A 22,861-nucleotide genomic window follows, 5' to 3' on the forward strand; every position below is an offset into this window, starting at 1 on the left:
GTGTCCGTTCCTGAAACAATAGTGGAGATTTTGTCGGTAGACTAATAGAAAACTATATTGGGGCCTTTTGGCTGTAATTAAAATTACAGGAACTCTATAGAGTAGTAACAAGGCTACATGCTTCCTTGACTAATCATACTGTTCAATTACTTATTAAATGATTTCTGAGTTCCTGTGCATGATCTTCATTCATCCAGTGTGTAGGATGGCTCTGTTGATCAAAATGCAGGTTGTAAATAATGACCAGTAATAAGCTCTAGCAGAGGCAGCATTTCATGCACTGTTTCTGAAGAGCTGTGTCCGTTCTTGCCCAGCCCCCTCAGCCCTTCCTCCAAATCCACACTTCTGTGACATAGAGCAAATGGGGACTTCCAAGTGCGAGAGTCTTCAAGGATGCAAAACTTAAAGTGGAATGGGACAGCCTCACACAGTTTGGTGAAATTGAATGTCATCGATTCTGTAACTGCAAAATGGACGAAGTAAACTTGGCAATACCGTGCTGCGTTATTCAAAGGTTTGTTCTATTAAATACAATTAATCTAGTTTTCCCCAGTACCTCCATTCACGTTAAACAGGATTGCTTTAAAGTCATCAAAGTAAATAACATAAATTTAGCAGTACCTCAAAGCTTTGTATGTTAAATACTCCCCCCCCCCCCCCATGTATAAATTACGCCGTAGTTAAATGAATATCATTTGAAATGGGGACGCAATTTTTAAAAACGAAACACTTCAGCCCTAGAATACCTATGGCTCTAAAATAGCCTAATGAAAATGGTTATACATAAAACAAAATTTTTAAAACTGTAAAAAACAAAAGTTACATTTGACTAAGTCAAATATTTTATTCTCCATGGCAACTTCTTTTCGCTGTGATAGGCTGGAACATGAAATGTCACCATTCCGCAAAGAATTGGGGGTAATTCCATTCAATTGAGTCTGCTCCAGTGCAGACTTGGGAGACGGGCGCATTGCTGGCCCTCTTGAGACACCCTTGAGAAACAAGTTTAGAAATGGGGACACTCTAAGCCCTTGCAGACTTGAATGGGAATGTGCATATGAAGGGCGCAAGGGGTGCATTCTGGGACTTGGTCAGCAAGTGATTCGCTGGGAATCTGCGGACAGGAGAAGAAACGGAAAATGTTGAGGAGAATTGTAGGGACTTCATAGATACTAGGTCTCGATCAAGGTTCATGCCTCGCATCACTGTGTTCAATAACACCATCACACGTCTTACTAGTACAATGCATTACATTGTGTATATGGGATGCACCAAACAAATACCTGATATCCGCCATTTTAAAAGCTGATCACTCCAGTTTTGGAAACTAAGCTGTACTCAGCATGATTTAACATGGTAATCTTCATCACGACAATGATGGGCTTGCATTCATTACATTGAAAGTTGTTGAGTGTGAAAAATGAGAAAAGTCCTTTGAGCAGTCTGGATCAGCAGTCCTTCAGATCACAAGGTTGTACCAAGAACAAATATGTACAGTGAAAAACAATCTTTGCTCATCCTTTTTTGAGGATGTCTTGTCCAGAATGACTAGATGTTGGTGGCTCTTTTCACTTGCAAGAAAAGATGAGAATAATACTCAATAAAATGCTCTCTATCTGCCAGTGACTTTCAATTTAGTAATTACACTTTGCCCATCACTACGTAGTAACATACATAGTACAGGAAAACTTTGCAATGTAGTTTTAAGTTTAGATGGAAGGACAGAAGAGCATGGATGGGGCCGTCAGTTTAGATGGGTGGTTGTCTGTTTCGAAATTGCTACTGTAAAGTCAGAACCTGGGTGCCAGTTTCATGGTGAATGATGTGAAGTTGATGAATGTCCTTGTTTTTGTCTTATTTTCAACCTTTTGCCACAGGATAGAAGGCGTGCGTTAAAATGCCCTTTTCCTGTATTACGTTTTGTGTGATGAAAGGTTTCCCCAGTAGAACATTGTTTAATAAATTTCTATTCAGTCCTGCTGTAAACATTCGTTGTTTGTATTCATGCGAGTATACGCCAGCCAAGGACAGGGTAATACCCTGCTTTCAGGTTTTATGTGAAATCAGTCCCAAAGAATCTCATGGATAAAGAATTCCAATTTGGAATGAATTTAATGTGCTGTAAATGTCTTTTTAAACAATATGTATTTTTGTCTTATGAGGGATAAATTATTTTGTTGAAAGATCACATGATAAGGAAAAATGGGAAATGAGTTTTTGCTGGGTTTGATGGTTTTATACGTTTTTGACCAAATTGAATGTGGCTTTTTGTTAGGTTTGGGGAAAAAGCTTGCATCTGTCCCATTAGGTTGGCCCATGTACAGTAAATACATTGATAATAGTTATGCATAGAACAGTAATTTAGGTGGGTAGCTGCGTCAGCATCCGTAGCCTGCAAAGGAACAAGTAATAGGTTTATTCCATGCTGAAAAAAAGAAGAAAGAAAACGTTTTGGCCGTGTAGCCTTCTTCAGGTGTGAGAGAGACAAGGCAGTAAGCAAAGGTAATGTAGCTGGAGAACAAAAGCTGGGAGAGAGGAGGAGCGAGGGGCGGGAGCAGGGGACAGAAAGAGAGGCCAATCAAGAGGTGTTAAGTCAGAACAATAATTTATACTGTTATAAGGATACTGGTGTCATTGCCATACAAAGCATTTACTGTTAGTACAAACCTTAATAGATACAGTAAAACCTATTATAATGGACTTACCTCTGCATCTGGAGTGTACTGACAATTTGTACTCTGATTTGCACAGATTTAACGTGAATAGAGCTCCCATGTGTCAAATGTGATTTTGTAATGTAAATTCCGATTACTGTATGTTAGTATTTGCATAGTATTCTAATAGATCACTTATCGCACAGAGACCTGTCTTCATCTTCATCCTCCTAATCATTTTTTTATTTCATTTTTCTAAAGTGACTTCCCTAAAAAGTAAAAAAAAATCAAATTATACTTCTGCTAAAAGAATCATGGGAGAAATAAGACCTGCTATAGAAATGCATTTGGATTTTTGAATGTCATAAAGAAACCAGAGTTTTGTGATATAAATGCTTATAATCTAGACCAGTAAAATCTAGGAAGACCTTGGTTTTAACACATGAAACACATGAGTGTCAGCAAGAAATAATGAGTTTCTTGCTGATTGTTTGGGTGGGCGATTCATAGCCTTCATTTTGAACCTCTTGGGCCAATAAAGCTTCATAAATAAAACTGAGAATACATGTATTACTCAAAAACATAGTATAAGGGAATGGAGTTCAGGGTCAGTTATTTGTCACCAGATCATTTCACTGTCTTCGGCAGGGGTGTGATTTAATCTTGCTCTGTGAACTTCATGGGGGATTTTTAGGCATAATGTTTTTTAGATATTTTGCTTCTAGCTCTCAATAAGGGTGTATAAATCTTCTATACCTGTGGCTGCTTGGAGAATTCATTTTATATTGAAGCACCTAAACATGGCAGTGGTACAATTCTTCAGTGTTAACAGGCATTGGACGGGGTGGAATTATGGTCCTAGTAAAAGCATGGCAACCGCTGGGGAAGTGATTGCACAGTGCTTGAGTATTTTGAGGGATGTCTGGCAGGTGGGGAAAAAAAGGGCAGTGGTGTTCATCCACGTCAACACTCTTAATAGCCTTTTTCTCAGGGATTTTCTTCCCTTTCCCCTTTTCTTTGTGATCCTTTCCCTTTTGGTTAATTTGGTAGAGAATGCTGTAATCACCTGCTGTGAGGTGCTGTAGGATTTCTTCAGCAGAACCACTGAATAACCCAGTTCCCACAGAATATTTGTAAGTCAGGAACCTCCAGTCAATTCTTCAGCTGTTAACTTTTTCACAGGCCTTCATTTTTTTTTATGTGGACATAGATGACTCTGCTTTATTTGCACAGCTTTTTTCCGTATCTTCTGTTGGAAATGTATAGTTTGTTTCCGTATTATCAGCCTCCATAACTTCATCCATCTTTTTTCTAACTGCTTCATCCAAAAAGTGGCAGCCAGAGACCATCCCAGCCAACAAGGAGGCCAGGACAGGGTACACCCTGGACACTAGTTGATCACAGGACACAGACACAAACATGCACACTCGCACACCACGGCCAGTTTTCTCAGAAGCCCCTCATTGTATCAGTATGTCTTTAGACTGTAGGAGGAAACCCACACAATCCTGAGGAGAACATGCAAACTCCACACAGGTGTCACTCAGGAATTGAACCCAGGACCCCAGTTCTGTGAGTGCATTGCTAGCCACTTTCATGTTTTCATTTTTCATTTGTCTTGTTTCTGCCCACTCTGTGTCTGCTTCTAATTGCCATGCCACTCTTTCTGTGATTCATTTGTTGTATTTATCCTCTGCAAATTAAATTAGATTGCTAGTTAAAGCAAATTAGACCAACTGAATTATCTTATCCTTTAATTTACCAGTACCTGAGACAGATTTGTCTATACTTTCCTGGTTTTCTCTGTCTCTTATGAATGAGTGTTAGGTCTGCTGTTCTCCAGGCTGTGGGTACTGCCCCCATTCCAAGTGAGAGCTGAAATGTTCTCGCTAGGGTTCTGTGAATAACATCCCTCATTTCCTTAAGTATGACTGGAAAACACCTGGTGATTTATTTTTTAACCATCCTAGTTCCTGTAGAACCTCAAAATGCCCCAATACTCCCAGAGCTCATTTTTATAACATGTGGCATCTTATATTGTAAAGCTTTTTGAAGTATTCCTTAAACCTGCTCTTTATCATGTTATATTTTTTATCTCAATTTATCAATCAGACAGTTTACTCCTACTTTTATGGAACCTTTACTGTTAAAGTATTGGGAAAAAAGGGCGTCGGTATTTTGTGCTCTTCTTGCAATATCATTTTCTGCTTCCCTCTTGCAAGTCTTGCATATCTTATATCTTTCTTCAGCTATGCTTGTATATTCTTTTTCTATCTTCCAATCCTGGGCAGTTGTTTTACAGTCTGTAAAGCGCTATCTTCCTTCTGAGTTTTCTCATTTGTTATATTCTAAAACTTGAACTTTAGGGAAGAATTAATGGGTAGTGCTTTTTGTGAATTCTTTTGAGCATTTAATTTTTCTTTATGTATGACCATCTTTATTCTCTTGACTTTGTATCTCCAGTTTACTACGTGAAAGCTCCTTCACAGTCTCCTTTTTCAAAATCGTAAATCCTGATTTTAAACTGAAACTTTAGAAATCTAAAGTTTATTCCTAATAATCTGATGTTATAGTGGCAGTTTTTTAATACATCCTTTGTGTTTGAAAATGTCAATAGTAAGTTTATTTGCCTTAGCTCATTTAAGTTTCCGCTTCTGTATTTCTTACAATATCCCATTTTATGTGAGGAAAACTGGAATCTCCCACTATTACTTCACCTTTGCTGAGTGCTTGCATCTGTGATTGTTAGGTGTCTGTAGCTTACACCTAGTGTTTAGCCCTTTGAGTTTTTATTTTCTAGTATAACCCTTATAGCCTCTAAACTGCCTGTACCATTTTTGTATATTATCAACTTGTAGGTTGTACCACCACCTCTCTTTTCTGTTTATCCTGAAAAATGTGGTTCATTAATGTAATATTCATCCTATCCTAGCGGTGTTTCCATACTTCCTGCTATTTCATAATTCCCCGTGAATGTTGTAGCCTCTGGTTCTTTACATTTATACTTAATCTTCTAGCATTGAGGTAGCATTGAATTTAAGAATGGATGAGTAAGTCCCCCCCCCCCATTTACTACATAACCATTACTTCATGAAGCAGAACCCTTAAATATAGAGACCCATGAGAAGTGCCAGCGTACTGTTAAATATACGTATGTAACCTGCAGACAGAGCAAACAGAGTTGTCAAATGTGTGCTTTTTCATTCTTTTGGACCAGCAACCATCCTTTATATTGGTTCGGCAGTCCTTCTCGGTCTGAGAGATGTCGAAGGAAGGCTCGGGGGCCGAGGTAATACTGCGCTTGAACTGCGCTGTGCTCGGTGTGCAGTCACAGTTTGCACTGCACAGCACGAAGGAGTGGGAAAGCAGCCAGGCTTCACGTCTGCGGTCGTGGCTGTGGGTTGTGCAGCAGGCTGGAGGAGGACATCTGGGGGCGGTTGTTGGGGGCGGGGGGGCACCTCGGTATTCGAGTGTAAATCTTGTGTTGTGTCACCTGTATAAATATTTTATTAAGAAGAAAAGCATCGTTCAGGGATCTTCTTTTGTCACAGTACCCATATTAAGTCAAACGGATAACATGCTAAAAAATACATTATAAATAAGAAATAGTAATAGCATAGTAGATAACTTATCTAAATAATAGATCAAATACTAAGAGAAAATATTGCTAAGACATTTTAAGTGTGACTTGAGCTTATATCAGTGTTTATTCTCTCCCTGATCTGGCTATTCAGAGTCGGTGTAGTACTATAATACAAGCATTGTAGGATAATTCTTATGCTGGTTTCTCAGCCTTTAGCTGCTGTAGACTGGAAATGTACCTGTGTGGTAAGCATATGTTGTGTTTGTTTTAGCTGCATTGCTGGACTGCTGGGGGAGGCTGTAATCTCCGTTAGGAATGAAGTATACCTTTGTTGTTCCTTTTAGCAAATGATCGTAGCCATTAGGCCTATTTGTGCTTTACCATTGCCAAGTTCAGGATAGCAACATTGCTGAGTAAATTTACTATGCTTTTTGTGTTTCGTTCACATTAGTTCACTTCTTGCCTCATGATCATTATGAGCCAGTTCCTAAAACCATACTCGTGTTAAGTTCTGAATGATAGCAGTATTAGATTTTGTTTTAAATGAAAGAATCATTTTGCTTATAATCTGAATACAAAATTAAATATTAATATAAATTGTTTGTTTATAAAAATGTTTAAAAAATGATATCTTGACCATTGTAATTAAGCGATTAAAAGCTGGCTAGTAATTATGATATCTAGTTTATTAAGGTTTAATGTATGTTAGTGTTGCAAATCTGTTTTGTTGCAGCACATAATTATACATATGTTTGCTGCTCTGTTGTTGTCTTGCTGTCTGTGTGACACCTAGCAATAGTATATTTTTCAGAAGGCCTTGAAAAAGCGTGGTTTTGAGCAAATCATCTTGTAAGAGTGCTTTTAGAGTGAAAGTATGCATCTGGTTATGAAACCCAATTGCCAAAGGACAAAACTAATGCTATGTTTGAAGCATGACTGTATTTAAATAGTAGGCCTTGAAAATACCAAATTATAGTATTTATCCGGCAGTATAGGATCTGATAGAAGCAACATATTACTTGTAAGATGATCTGAAAAATGTATACATTGTGAAAGTCTCAACTACTGCACGTCTTATTGGTAAGAACTTTCTAGAAGATGTCGATGCTCTTCATATTTTTTTCTGCAAGTTAAAATAAATTCTCTATCCCAAATGCAGTTTTCTATCTTTCCCCTTGCACACTGCCGGCAGTCAGGTCATTTGTTTTCTTTTTAATACGAACGCAAAACTCACACACTTTCAGGACGCAATAGAAATTTGTATTTTGCCTTAAAGTTGTAGACCTCTTTGGCCAAAGTCGACAGTAGTTCCCTTTCACTCAACAGGAAGGCGTTAGGAGTTATTGAACTGGTGCAGGCCTCTTTTTGCCAGTGTGCCATGTTGCACATTGCTCTATTTTACAGGCCTCAAACAATCATCTCAGTGTGATTCTGCACTCAGGACAGCTGTTTCTGAACTCCTGGGGAAAAAGGATGAAAGGATGTCATTGAAAAGGTATGCAACTAAGGAATGCATTCCTGCAGAAACAAGCATGTCGACTGTGTGAAAGAAAATCAAAGCACAAAATTTTGCAGGGGGTGTGAATACTGCTCCCATCAGTGTGTACAACAGCACAGAGTTCATATAAATAGTTTTCCCAAACCAAAGTAAACTTTGCATATGGTTAGTTTGCATTGTGTTGACTGGAGCAGCAGAAAGGGTGGTGAATCATAGTTGACAACATATTTGCAGTGATGCTGAATCCTTAACATCCCTAACATCCTTATTGATGTCTGAATAATATAATGCATATTTCTTTGTTGACCAAGGCATAACATTCCTCAGAAAAAAGAGAATTATTTACTTATTGCAGTGTACTGCAACTATTCTCTTTGACAAAATGAGGTATAGGTCATTTTGTTCTATATTACAAAGAAAATGTTTAAATAATGCTTTTGGCATCCTTCTGGAAGAAAGGTGCTAAATACAGACAGACGTGGAGTGCAGGTGGGGATTTCACCCTAATTGGGATGCCAGTCTATCATAGGGCACGTACCCACACACAGAGAAAATTCAGAAATGTGAATGAATGTAGCGTGTTCTTGGAGACTGGGAGGAAACTGACCTGGAGAAATTGTACATGAACACAAAACTTTCAGACTTCACACAGAAGGCTCCCTACTCCAGGAACCAAGGGGCCAGGAGCTGTGAGGTAACAGCATCTACCTCCATGTGTTTTTGTATCAGTGAATTTCTACAGCATTAAGAAAGGAGAATTATTTCATTCACAGAGTCAGAATTAGAAAACCATTTTATTCATATAATGGAAATATTGCAGATGTATATTTCAATTAATTACTGCTGCAGAGTTTTCGCTAGTTAGAATTATTGATTAATTTATAACATGAACTCATAGCTGTAATCTAGAAAGCCATCACAGAGAACAGGGAAGCTCCTTTCACAGTGGAGCTTGTTAAAGGTAACCAGGTCTGACAGGCTTGGTCTTCAGTGAAAAAGATCCCTTATGGATACTCATGTCATAAATATTTCAGACTCTGCGCTGCTGGGGGTTCTTGTCGAGATTACGTTACTCTGCCTCCCTTTGCTTACAATATGCAATTGCTTTTTCTGTTGTTGGACGGAGCGTTCATCTTGGCAATAATCTAGTGTCATACATAGACCTTCGATTCCAAAATGTTCGGAAATCATAAATGAACAAGTACAAAAGTATTACCCTGCGTTTTAATTTTTCATAAATATTGTATTAAATTGTATTGTCCAAAATTGCTATATGATTTATTTAAACACACTGCTGCAGTTACCCTTCTTGGGCATCCACATCAGGCTCAGATGGTATCTCGCAAAACAATTATGCTTGAGGACTTGTCATTCAACACCATGAGCACCAGAACATACGTTGGCTTGTTTCTACCAAAATACAGCACAAGGAATATACTGTATTTGGCCTGAGGGATTCTTTCGACTTCACCCCTCCTTGTGAGTCTGTACGTGTACTTCAGTATCAATTACAAACATTGATTTTAATGATGTAGTGCTGACAGAGTCCTGAACGTGTCAGATCAGCCTAAAGAGTATTAATAACCACAAGGGGTCATGAATTAACTGTTCTTTCAGCTCTCTCTGCCTTTATAGTGCAGTCATGTATCATTTATAGTAATGTCTGAGGAAGTTGCATTGCATGGAATGAAAGGAGGAAAAAAAAGGAGAAAACTGTGGCTACCATAAGTTGTAAATGATGTTTCAAACACTTGGTCTAACTCGGTCTTGACTTTAATCTGGAAAAAAAGCTTAAAATAATAGGTACCCTCCATCCATCCATCAATTTACTAACCACTTCTAAGCCAAATAAGGGTTGAGGATTGGGTTGAGGATGAGCCAGAGCCTGTCCAGGCAAGCAGCAAGCACAAGGCAGGGTATCCCCTGGATGCAATGCCAGTCCATCACAGGGCAGACACACACACACACACACACCAGGGCCACTTTTCCCATAAGCCATCTAACCTCCCAGTAAGTTTTTGGACTGTGGGAAGAAACCGGAACGCCTGCAGGAAAAGCACATGAACATGCAAACTCCACGCAGACAGCACCACAAGTCTGGAATAGATCCTAGGGCTGCGGAGCTGTGAGGTAATGCTAATCACTGCACCACGTTGCTGCCATAATGGAACCATGCAATGCAAAAACTAGAAAAGTAGGGTTGTTTCTCAGAGAATCAAATGGTATAATTGTAACACCCAGCTTACATTGTTATACACGTTTTTTATTTGTACAATTTGTGGAATGTACTGTGCATGCTTATTTTATAAGATTTCATTTTGCTTTCCCTGTCTGGAAGAGTCTGCTTTTTGCTACTGAAAGCAAGATACAAACACATCTTCACTTTCACACTTAAGAATGGCTTTTACAGCAATAAGGCTTTTAAAAAGCAAGGAAAATATGATTTAATCCTCCAAACTTAACTGCGTTGTGTGCTGTATTAAGATGTCTCTATGTTTGCGACACTGACTGAAGAGCTTGTTTCCAGAACCTGTGATCATATTGCTTGTAAGAGCACAGACTGTTTAATCTGCAGGCTCTGTTAGATCCCATTCAGTTACCAAGAAACTGATTATCTGCATGAGGGATGTCATGATGTGCAGACAGCTTTGGCTTAACAAAGCACCACAGTAGTTCTTTGTATTAACTAATAGATCAGTAGTCATGAAACAGCAGCTGTCATAATGCCACATCTCATTTTGTAAAAATGTCTAGTGGTTTCGTCAAGCATTCTCTTCCTGGTATTCGATTCTCTGGAGGTGAGAAAGCCAGGTGTGAAGTACGGGATTTTCAAACCAAGGGCACCAGTAGAACATTGCCTAGAATGAGAAAGTTATATACAGTATGTGAATTGTAAAGGTAGAGTTAAACTGAATACTTCTGTGTTTGTCATCGAAAAAAGCCGTCCCAAGACTAATACCAGGAAAATAGCCATTAAAATGTGGCACTTGCACATATGTGGATATGCAGTAAAACATCTTTTTCCTATTCAAATGCTTTCTTAATTTTTAAAAACGGCGCATCAGCACAGCGCTGTGGTAAATGCTGTTTGGAACTATTTTTAACTGCATTGCTATTGTCTATGGCGCTTTCTGAGAAACTGAAAATTGAGACGTTTATAATGAGTTAGAGATAATTAAGCCTTGATAGTTGATACAGAAGTTGTCCATTGATTTGACCATCTTAGAGTAGGCTTCTGACGGCCAGGGAATAAGATGGTCTCCATCGGCTCCCTACTTAAAATAGGGACTAAAATAGTGGAACAGAAGGAGCTGACTTTATACTCGCTTGTGTATGCAAATCCAGAGTAACTTTTCAGATTCTGTGGATATGCTCACTTTCACAAGTGCACACCACGTTGCGCGAACATCCTGCACTTTGGTAGTGTTTTCAAAAAGTCAGGTAGCGAACGTTATAAAAATGTATAGAAGTGTATTTCAAAACCATCGTCATGTGCCCTTTTCATAAGTGCATTTCTCTTTACTGGACCGTTTCAAAGCCTTTGAAAAACATGGTGATAATAGGGAGGCTTACCAGTAAGAACTTTACAGCTACACTGTTATCAGATGCAAAACGGACTTAGTGCACAAAGTGATTTGCAGAACCTTCTTTTTATTTATTTTTATTGCAAATCACCCCCCCCCCCCCCCCCCCCCAAGAGGATTCGCAATAAAAAAAACCTTTCAGTGCTGATATTTGTGGAACGTCATTTCCTATGGTCCCTCCGGGGAACAAAGCCCTGCATGGAGAGCAGGAGGGGGAGATCAAAAGGCTGGTGGCTGTCGTGGTTGAGTTCCTTTTCTCTTTATCCTGTCAGCGCATCGCAGGTAAAATTCTATTGAGTCCCTGGGATCGCGTGGCTGTGCACTGTAGCCTGGGAGTCATCTGGATAGGTTTCAGTTCGCTGTTCTTTATTTCTCCCCTAGAATATTAAAGGTAAATATACACCAGGTTTGGCCTCCCGCTAGTAACCTGAGTTTGCGAGTTTCTGTTTCCCAACTCTTTGTCTTCCACAGTTCTGGAGTGGAAAGTGCATAATCAGCTAGTCAGGAGTAGAGGCCTGAATAACCTTAATCTTCTGAACAGTGTTCTTTCCAGCTGTACACACCTACTAATGAGCTGTGTGTTAGTAACCTGCAGCCTTAGTGTCTGTTATGACCTCTTATTTATCCCCCTCACCACCAAACTTAAGGTAGTGGTGACTAGTACAGAACCTAGAATAATCTTTTTTTTTTTTTTTTTTTTTTTTTACAGGGTTGTGTTGTTGGGAGTCCTGCTGTCATAACTAATATTTTCTGCTTATAAATGATGGCACTTTATTTGCGAAGACCTGATACAACTTCTAAAAAATGTATAATCGGCTAAACTGGTATTCTACAGCAATCTTCCTGGAAACATAACATATATATATAATTATATTAACATGCTTTGCATTGAACTTTCAGTATAATTCCTGACTGAGGTGATTTTCCTTTTTGAAAACTCCCAGAAGGAGTTTCTTACAGAAAGATTCCTGAAGGAGGAAATCTTAGAGAAAGAAAGCGATTTCTTATTGCAGTCTATTTTCTTATTTCGTTATGTTATGAGCACAAGAATGAATTCCTCTTGTTTATAACCATTCACCCAATTAAGCTCCTTTGGTTGCTAGTCATCAGTTGATCTGAGGTTCTCATCCAACCAAGTGTTTCAAAGGAAGCCACAGTATCGGCTTCAATAACAAAATGGTTAGCTCGTTTTAAACTGTTACACTAGGTTCATTAAATAATGCTTTACAATATGTACCTACAGGGAACTGTAAAAAAATTATGATAAGTTGTACGTTGTCTTGAATGAAAACATTTGCTCAATAAGTAAACCTATGTGCTCGCTTAGCAAAGATATTTCTATAGAGAAAATACTTTGTATTTGAAGTACTATGTCAATCAGTCTGTATAAACCTACTGTATGCACATTTTGCACATATTTTATTGTTTTTACAGTGACTATGATCATCACATTTTGCACACACCTATGGATGTATTTATTTTTATTTATTTTGTTGTTTTTTGTTTTATTACTATTCTGATGTCTGTTTTTGCTTGTCTTGGGCTGGACTGCTGTAACACATCAATTTCCCTATGGGATTAATAAAGTATTATCTATCTATGCATATTTATACATGGTATATTTCTAGATAGATAGATACTTTATTGATCCCGTGAGGGAAATTGCAGTGCAACAGCATCTTAACACAGACAACACAGCCACAGTGTAACGAATGACACAATAATAATAGTAGTACAATACATACAATACAATCAGTACAGTGAGGGGTGCACTAAAAGAGTTACTCACAGTCTGGACACACAAAGAACAAACTAGAAGAGAACAGTACGCAGAAAAAGCGTGTCACACATATGAATATAAATATAGATATAAATATAAATGTATTGCACAGGTCCCTGGCATATATTGCACTAAAAACGGCTGTAAACGAGAAAAGAAAAGATAGAAAACAGATGTAGCAGTAGATGTGTAGATGCGTTAAGTCCAGAAACAGGTCACTGTCAATGTTGTCTCTGCCCGGACGCAAGGTTGATGAGTTGTACAAGCATATATGCATAGCGTTAACATATCTGGCATACTAGGCCATGCAGTATAAGAACATACTGAGAAAAAATTAGACAAATTACAAATGAGAGGCAGTAGTAAACAGATCCAGGGATCTGACTTTCAGCATCATGGCTTGTTCCATACTCCCGCAACCCTGCAGGTAAAGAAGTGCCTCATGGTCTCAGTTTCAGATGCACTTCTGTGTAGTTTCCACCTGTACCCCTGGTTTGCATTTGTGAGTATTTTAAATGCACCTGGTCCCCTCAGTCTTCTCTCTTCTGGACTAAAAAAGGTTCAGTTCCTTAGGCCTGTCAGTGCAGAATATTCCCTTAAGCCCTGAATTGTATCTGGATGGATCCCAGAGCAGTCAGTATCTTTTCTCTAAAATTGCATTTAGTATTCTAAATGAGTTCTTTAGTGTATTATTAGATTTTAACATCATCCTTTGATATACATGTGAATCTTTTAATTTACATCTTTTTTTAATTCATTCCCACACTGGTGTAAATGATGTTTCAGTATAAACAACTAAGTCTCTTTCATAAGGAAATCACAGTTCTGTCATGGTTCTCTCACCTCTGTTTGCTTAATTTTGTCTTGATTGTCTTGAAAGACCTGTATATACAAGAGGAAATGATCCTTATGACCATTTCCTGTTGTAGGTGCTCTGAAAAACTGGTTAAAAATAGTGTTCAATACTATGGAACCCCTTCTTGTAAAACATCTTAAATTTGCACAACAAATGAGTTGATGACACCTTTGTGTTCAAGAAATCCCATTCTGGGAGTGAGCCATTCCTTGTAATATTTGTCTCCAAGTACAGTTCTTCCTTTTGCAGTACTGGAAGCAACTGGCTTTCAGCTGTGATGAGGTTTTATAGTGACTGTCTGTCCTTTTCTGACAAGTGTACACTTACAGCGTTGCTTGTGGTGCTGCCGCCACTCCCTTGAATTCCAACATCTCTCCCACAGACGGGCTAACCTGCACTCGCACACAAAGGCGATTATGGCTCACCCTTGGGCGTGGCACCGGAGCTCCAAATAGTTTAGCAAGCTTACAGGAAGAGCCCTCAGACTTTCTATTGGGATAAATGGACATGTGAAATTTTGGACCTAGTGAAAAAGCGTTGAATCTAGTGCAAATTTATGATATTGTGTAAGTGTGTAGAGCAGAGTTAGAAAACAAGGTGATATGTTGCTCTTTCTCCAGGTGGTAAGCATTGGCTTATTCGTTTATTTTAGGAAATGGCAGGTTCTTGGTTTTGCTGAGCTACCAAGGTGACCATTGCCCTGCATTTGTGTTTGTTTTTGAAAGTCTGATGTCGTTATTCTTTCCTGTAGCTATAGGAAATGGAAATGGTAAAAATGCTATGCCATCAGATATTTCTACATCAAGTGCCACCTTAGAGAGCATGATGACCTGTGCTACATACCTGCTGTGAGAACTAAATGACGTAGAATGTCGGGGTACTGTCTCTTTCCTCAAACATTCCAAACTCGTTTGATTTTTCTGGACTCTAGCCTACACACGACACACTTGTCGAGCTTCGTGTGATTGTACTCAAATCGGCGTTAGTTTGATGAGCTGATTCTGAAAAACATTAACTAAATGTGCGTCTTGAATCTTGCTGGTGGATGCAAAAAAATATTCCTGACCATGACTTGGAATGTTTCTGTGCTGTTTGGATTGTAGGCTCAATTTTGACCTTCTTTGCCAACCAGGACAGATATTAAATGGATATTGCACATCAGATGAAATATAACTTAAAGGCGTAATAAATGATTAAAGTTATGATCAGAATGTTGTAAATCTTTTGAAGCAGGTGCGCCAACATTTTATTGACGTGACTTGGACAAGTTCATTGTGCCGGTAAAGATTTCTCATCTACAGGTTTGTTCAACAGGAAAGTCTCAGGCTAGTCGTTTGTGCAGTTACTGCTGGAAGCTACAAGCTGCACATCTTCAACCCATGCTTTGTACTAGCTTGGAAATGCTCTGTTGTGGGATTCTGTCCCATTCATGTTACATAGCTTGGACAAGCATGTGCCTCTTCAGTAGTTTCTGAGCCCTGTCACACATCATTTTAATGCATCTAGCAAACATGCAGTTGGGCTCAGGCCTGGTGAGTGGAGTCGTGATGTCAAGAACGAGAAGGGGCAGAGAGGGATAAGGAAGAAAACATTTCTGGGCCTAGTTACCGTTGGTAACTCCTCATTCATCATCCTGGGTGATCGTCACCCCAAATCTGACCGAAAGGCATTTTTCTGATGTTGGTAATCAGTTTCCCGAAAAAGAGAGATCTATTGCAAAAACAATTTAAAAATCGCATTAAAATGACCAGTTAATCCAAATATATAGCTAAAGCATTTGATCATTATTAAAAAAACAATTCTTTATAAAGACAGGTGTGTTGATAAGTCTATATATTAAATAGTTTCACAAAAAATATTCATTGGGTACTGTACTTAAAAGTATAAAATTGATTAAGCGTTCTGGAAGGTGGAGGAGATCAACATACAAAGAGCAGAATGGGCAGGGAATGAGTATCCAGCTTTCACCGATGTGTTTCATAGATGTGTTTTTGTTAATGGCAAAAGAATCTTCCTCTTCCGTCTTGATGATGTTTCCTTTTCGGGAATAACCGAGGAGGCGCTAGCATTTATTTTTCCTCCATCGAGTCCGCGAAAGCGCTTGAAATGGGTCAAGTGGGAAAAGTGCTCTTTACAGTTTGTTCCTCCCGTAACGCGGCCGAGATGGGGTGCCAGCTACCCTTTCAGCGGGGCCTGATAATTGGAGTATGTTGCTGCTTTTGTTTGTCCAGCCGTATCCGGTTACTCAACGGAGGGGAGCGCTTCAATAATAGATACCGTAGACAATGGAGCAGGCACATGCAAACTACCTGCCCCCCTCTCCCCCTGTCGCCTTCATCCTCCCACTTGCCCATTCCCAGCCAGTGAGTGAGGGCGCCTGCCCACAGGACAGCTGTTCCTCTTGTAAACCAGAGAGCCTGTGTTTCTAGGGAGATTGCTAATCAACCTGTTGAAGCTCTCTCTCTCTCTCTTGCCCTTTTTTTTTCATGACGCCGGTCTCCTTTCAGGCAAGGATATTGGGTTGCATGTTCCAATGACAGGTTGGTTGCCTGAGGTTAATTTGTTTATGCACAACAGATTCCATACCCCCTGCCCCCTCCCTTTTCTCTCTCTCACTTCCACGTACAGCATGCACTGCTATAGAAAGGCTCAGCCTCTTATGAGTGTCTCCCTCCCTCCCCCTCCCTTGTTATCTTGTCTCCCTCTGCCTGTGGCTCTCTCTCCTTCACTGTCGCACTCACTCTCTCAGGCTGTCTCTCTTACTCCCCTCCTGCTCTGAATGCCCTTCTTTTTTTTTTTCTTTTCCTTTTGCGCCGCATGCTCATATTGTGCTCCGGACCGCTTCACTCCTTGTTCCTTCTCTGTGTTGCTTCTCTCTCTCTCTCATACAAGTCATCATGTCCCAAAAAGAAGACTAAGCAGCTGATGTGCGCCAGGTACAGTACTAACCACCGGGCTGATGGACTCTGGTTTTGTATGCTTGAATGGTTGATTAGAAAACAGTAGAAAACTGTCTAGTTCTTTATTTGGATCCTTTGGAATTATGTAGTTCTCTTAAAATAAAACAAGGATATGATTTGTCTCACTCAGTACCAATCACAAATTAAGTTGCTACACCTTTAATAAACAGTAGAAGTGTGCTGCACTGCCTAGGGAATTGATTAGTGGATCAGTGCCATCTACAGTACTATTGATATATATTTTTTTGTTTTCTACCTCTAAAGATTTTACTGTAGAAGGAAACTGAATTTTACATTAAAGGCCTGTGCTGATTTTGTTTGAGCTAGGCTATTTAATTCAGATATTGAAGCTGTAATGCATTTAAATGTTTTTTTTTTTCTGTACCAATTTTAATATGTTCGCATACATGTCCAAGTGTGCTTTAAAAAACTGGGTTTATATTAGTGTAAAAATGCCTCTCTAAATGATGAGTAAAGTAGTGCACATTTTTAATTCCAGGTTCATTATTATTTTTGTCTTAAGTAAAATTCAAAGAAAAGTTGAGCAATATTTTTAGGGATTCACTTGAATTTGAAGATGTGTATATATATGAAGTGAGTTCTAGTCTATATGTTGTCATACTGTATATTGTGCCTTTGCCTGTTTTTCATCTCTAAAAAACCTGTGAAGAGAGTGATGGATACAGTACTCTGGTAAAAGGAATTTTACCTTATTTTGTTTATGATAAGGAGGGATGTGTTGTAAGCTGACTACGGTATGCACAGTGTTATCATTTTGTCGAGCTGTTAGAATGAGCCTTTGTTTCAGTTGCTATATAATCATCTTGACTGCATGTTAGTTGCTATTTGTACAGTATGTTTGATTTATTTGCCAGGTTGTTAAATCTTTCTCAGGTTTAATTAGCTCCACTTCAGTTCTGTTCTGTCCATTATTAGATGGTTACCTGTAGCCTAACAAAGAACATCCAAACTCTGTACAGAAGCCACACCAGTCCACAGTCAAACCCAAGGCCAGTTCTAACAACACTACAGAAGGCAGAATGGAGGCCTGGCTGTTTTCATGTAAAAGAGTGATTTAATTTAATACACCTGAAAGCTCCAGTGTTTTCTTCTGCTTTCAGCAATATAAAAACTTTTTAGATCTTTTATTTAACCAAATATGCCACATTTCAGATATATATTTTCATTTGCAATGGGGAGAGTACCCTTTTATACAACAGGATATCTGCTGAATGGTATTTTGAGTATGTGTCAGTTTCTCTCACCCAGGCCTTGAACCCATGACCCTCTAGTCCAGAGAGAATCAGTGTGTGCACCAGAGTGTTTTAGTTTTCACCAGAATCAAAACTCAATGCACTGTTGCATATGGCATTACTGTAGGAAAGTTACTGCAAAAGAAAAAGTTTAAAATGGTGTTTCCCAATACAGGTTTTTTTTGTTTAGCATGACTTGTGAAATTTGTATTATGCTTGACGTAAATTAGTATTGTTGTCAGCTAACTAAGCCACTTTTCTGCAGCCAGTCCCTTCTTTTCTTTTACCAAATAATGTTTTTCCTCTTTTTGCAAGTATGTGCCCTTTAACTGATCTAATGCCTGGCTTTTTTTGTCCTTGTTTTATATGATAGCATTGCGAAGTTTAATCAGTCTCTTCGTCATCCAGGCTTTGCCTTCTAACTTATTTGCTGTGGAGCCTGATAAGGATATATTGTCATATACTGACATTTGTGAAATGCCCTTTCTTTAAATACTGCTTGCGAAAATGGACCGAAATCTGATTCTGAAGGTGGGATGACTAGCATACATAATGTATGTCACAATGAAACAGATCTTGTCTGTGGAAATGAAAAAGATGCTTGAGAATGAAAGGGCCTACTACAATATATCCCATGCAAGAGACCAATTCACTGTCCAGACCTAAAAAAAAGGTTGTATATGAAGTGTGCTGTGTTTGAAAACACTGGAGATTGAAATGCTGCAATGTAATAGGGAACTCTGGAACATGGGTCTCACTCCTGAGAAAATAGTTGTGTAGGTTAAGTGCTAGTGCCCTTGTTGTCAGTTATCTTTTTCTTCATGCCAGTGAACATTTTTTATATGTCTCTGTGATACTTGTGGTTTTAACAGTGATTTAAACTGAGTACTCTGGAAAATGTGGGTTAAAAGGGATATACATTATAGTCCCTCACTGATATATTTAGCTTTTTTTTAAGAAGTGATACGATATTTTGTATTGGGAAGTATAGGCAACAGGGACATTCGGCCTTGGTTATAAACTGTCGTCTTTTTTGGGCTAACAGGGTTAGTGCATTTTCAGGCCATGTGGATTGGACTCTCAGAGCTGTGCCTATGACAGTAGTTAAAATCCTGGGTCTGACGACAAATTTCTTCAGCAGTGTCATAACGTTTTTCAACATTATTGCGATTACTGCTGTTTTTAGAGGGACAGAATTTATTTTATAACAATTCTTGGGAATGCTTGTCAATATACAATAAATTCATCGTTAGTTAATGGTGGTGTACCACCAGTGTTATGTGTATATTATATGCTCGTTAAATCATTTGAAAATTCAATAGTCTAATCAATATAACTCTATTCATAGAGTACATCCTAAACACAGAATGCATAAGATAGGTCTCACAGGCTCTGACATGCACACATACTGTACACTTAACCACCCAGACAAATACATACTTTGAAGTTCTGTCCATGGGTTCGAAAGCTCTGGCAAGGACTAATTACTGGGCTGTCCTACTCCATGGACTGCAGTCTTCCACTCCCTCCTTCTCTGCGTTTGGTCGGTGATCTCGGAGTTTTGATTTCTCCAATTAAATCAATACACTGTCCTCACTACCTTAACTATCGCAAAGAAAACTGTTCTGTAAAATTAGAAAAGCAGAGTTGAATTGAGAGCTTCACAATGGCTAAAGCTCTTGATAAATCACATCTCCAAGGAAAATAGCATAACCTCTTCAAAAAACCATTTACAATTAAATGAGACTTTGATCAAGTTGAATAAATTGTATTTTAGAGTTACTAGTCATAGAAAAGGTCCTAAAAATTTGTTTCCTGAAGATATTGTTGGTTCCGATTGACGGGTCTTTTTCTCATTCTTTAATTGGAAGAGCGATAGTAGAGGCTATAGTAGATATGAATTCATGTAATTGTGTGAGGAGTTTCTATGAGCTAGATACTTTATTAACTTCTCAAATAGTGGTGGTAGATGGAGAGGATTATTAACTTCTGAAATAGTATTTTAGGCCTTGTAGTGAAAACTCCCTCACATGAGTCTTTTGACATAACGAGTTTAGTTCTTTTCTACTCTGTGCTTGTCTGAAAGAATGGTCCTATCTCCTTTTAGACAGCTTGACCCAGATGTACTTAGAAGTTCTAAGCCTAGACAAAAAGACTGGAAAACCTCGTTAATGTAGCAAATCCTATGCTAAGTGTGTTGCCAAGTCACAGTAGCCTACATTGCTGTGTTTCCAATTCATGTTCTGTGTTCTCCTGGAAAATCATAATGGTGGCTGAAAAATAAGAGTAAATTCTTTTGCAGTTATCCTAGTTTTGGTGCTTGGTCAAACCACTGCCAAAGTGATAGGCTATAAAAGCTTAGAAAAGCTTTGTGTTTCCTTTGCTTAAGAAGTCATATTGATGTCGATGTTGACTTGATGTTCAGCAGAAGTTGCCTTCATTGATGTATGAGATAAGGCAGTTGTCACACTGTATTAAATTATGCTGGGTGGAAAGTATTTAGTGTAGCAGGATCAATGCCGTATCTGCCTGTACAGTATGTAGTATGTTGCTCGTTCTGCAGTATTTCTAATGTCTGTTTAGCCTTGGGCTTTAAAAAAAGTTGTTTTTCTACATCCTGTTCCTGTTCTTTTTATATTTTGTTGTTGAATTATCTTGAGTTTATTTTAAATGACCTGATAACTGGTCCCTTACTGTATCTAGTTTTTAATTCTGTGAAGAATGAGATTCCAACATTGCTTGCAATATAAGCAAGACAATTCCAGGAAGCTGTACGTCACCATGTAATTCCAGCTGTGAACAGTCTTATAAATTGATGCTTTGTCCATAAATAAAAATAAGAACAAAGATGTGGTTTACAAATACAGTACTTACACCCAAAAGTGTATTTTCCTTTTGTAATTTTTTCCACCACAGATTTAAGAAAGTAATTAGATGATTTAGATGTTTTACCCCAGGTCTGCGTTACAATGATTAAAGTCCAGGACGTTTTTCTTTATAGTGGAACAGATTAATGTTAATCCTCATAAAAAGAAGCCTTAACTAAAAGACTTTATTAAATGTCCATGTTTGTAAGATGTGTTTTAAAATTATTTTTCTTAACCCATCATTTTTAATAACTTAGCCATTATTAACATTATTAACCATTATTAACCAAGATGGCCATAAGTATTTATGAGGGAATGATGGATTTAGAGTGAAGCTTCCATATTTCAGAATTGTGTGTAGTATCTGCTCTTTTGTAATGAGCCTTGTAGAAAAGACATATTGTATCTGCAGGATCAGGATCGGGATTGATATACAAGAGTGAGAGAGTATTATCCCAGAGGGGGCAATTTGTTTTACAGCAGCAGTGTTGGTGTACAGATGGATAGAAAAAACATGAGGACAACAAAATACATACATATTTGCATAGAAAATCAAGTGTTAAGTATAAGGATATGGCTACAGGTATGAATGAGAAGTTCAATCTACTGGTTTTGGAGTTGGGGAGTCGGTATTCTGATAGGAGTAATAACTATATAAGCATTGATATATTCATTATAACTGGATGGATTGATATATAGCTATATTACTTAGATATAAAATATTGCTAATCTATATCCTCTTAGTATGGGAAATATGAAAAAGCTTTAGACAGAATTTGTTTCCAAACAGGCCATTTCCCAGGAGAGTAAATTATTAGTAAATTAGCAGATGTCCATATGCTCTTAAGAGCTGCAGCTATTGGTGTAGCACATTTACAGATCAAATATTTACGTTTACACAATGAAATATGTAGTGGAAAACAGGGAATTTATTTGTATTTTTACCTGTATACTGATTATTGTTATTAGTTAGCAGTGGAACTTCAGATTGGAGATTTTAACTCTGTATAGCCTGTCTGTAAAAAAAGTCCATGAACTTGTGATCTAGGATCTCAGATTTGAGCCTGGAGGATTGCAAATTCAGAAAACATTACTTAGACTGCAATATAGAGGTGGACTCTGGTCACAGTTTGTCTCAAAGATACAAAATTCATTTCAAGATAGACGCTCTGCAAAGTTTTTTGGGGGTAGGGGGTGAATGAACAAAAATACTTTTTCATGCATATTTTTTCTATTGAACTTGAGTCATTACTCTGCTCTCCTCCCCACTGATAGCTGATGTGGGGTGAGCGTTCTGGCGCACTATGGCTGCTGTTACATCCAGGTGGGGCAGCATATTGGTGGTGGTGGAGGGGATCCCCATTACCTGTAAAGCGCTTTGAGTGCAGCGTCCAGAAAAGCACTATATAAGTGTAAGCAATTATTCTGATTAATTATTAATATATGAGCACTTCTACCCTTTTTTTTACCTTAAATAAAAAATTCAAGCCGTAAAGGGTTAAAGTAATTTAATCAACGTAATCTTTCACTGCAGCAGACGCTACCAGATATTTTGGCACTATGGGGTCACTTTTTAAGATCTTATCTAAAATAAAAAACAACTGTATATAATATATATGAAGGTAAAATACGTGAAAACAATATCAAACGTTTTAGCAGTACCAGTGCTGTGGATTTTGTGATGTTTGGACTCCATCTTACAGGGTCGCTTGCATGCTTGCAAGTTAAAGAACTACTGTAAATCTGGATATAGTGAAATCTATTGAATTTTGTCATTGAGAGGAATGTGATGGTGTCAAATGAAGTATTCCACCAGTGTTCTCATA

General features: G+C 38.3%; 1 protein-coding gene across 4 annotated transcripts in view; it reads left to right on the forward strand.

Moving 5' to 3' along the window:
• Window positions 1-22,861, forward strand: part of ptbp3 (polypyrimidine tract binding protein 3) — a 92,430-nt gene that overhangs the window by 26,833 nt on the left and 42,736 nt on the right. Inside the window, exon 1 of one of the 4 annotated variants that reach the window (XM_015362702.2) lies at window positions 16,639-16,891. The exons of the other annotated variants lie outside the window; for them this stretch is intronic. The gene's annotated coding sequence lies outside the window, so the exon portion shown is untranslated. Of the gene's footprint in view, window positions 1-16,638; window positions 16,892-22,861 lie in introns of those variants that run through there. 4 annotated transcript variants of the gene reach the window in all.

This window comes from Lepisosteus oculatus, chromosome 3 (genome assembly GCF_040954835.1).
Source record: "Lepisosteus oculatus isolate fLepOcu1 chromosome 3, fLepOcu1.hap2, whole genome shotgun sequence".
NCBI lineage: Eukaryota > Metazoa > Chordata > Actinopteri > Semionotiformes > Lepisosteidae > Lepisosteus > Lepisosteus oculatus.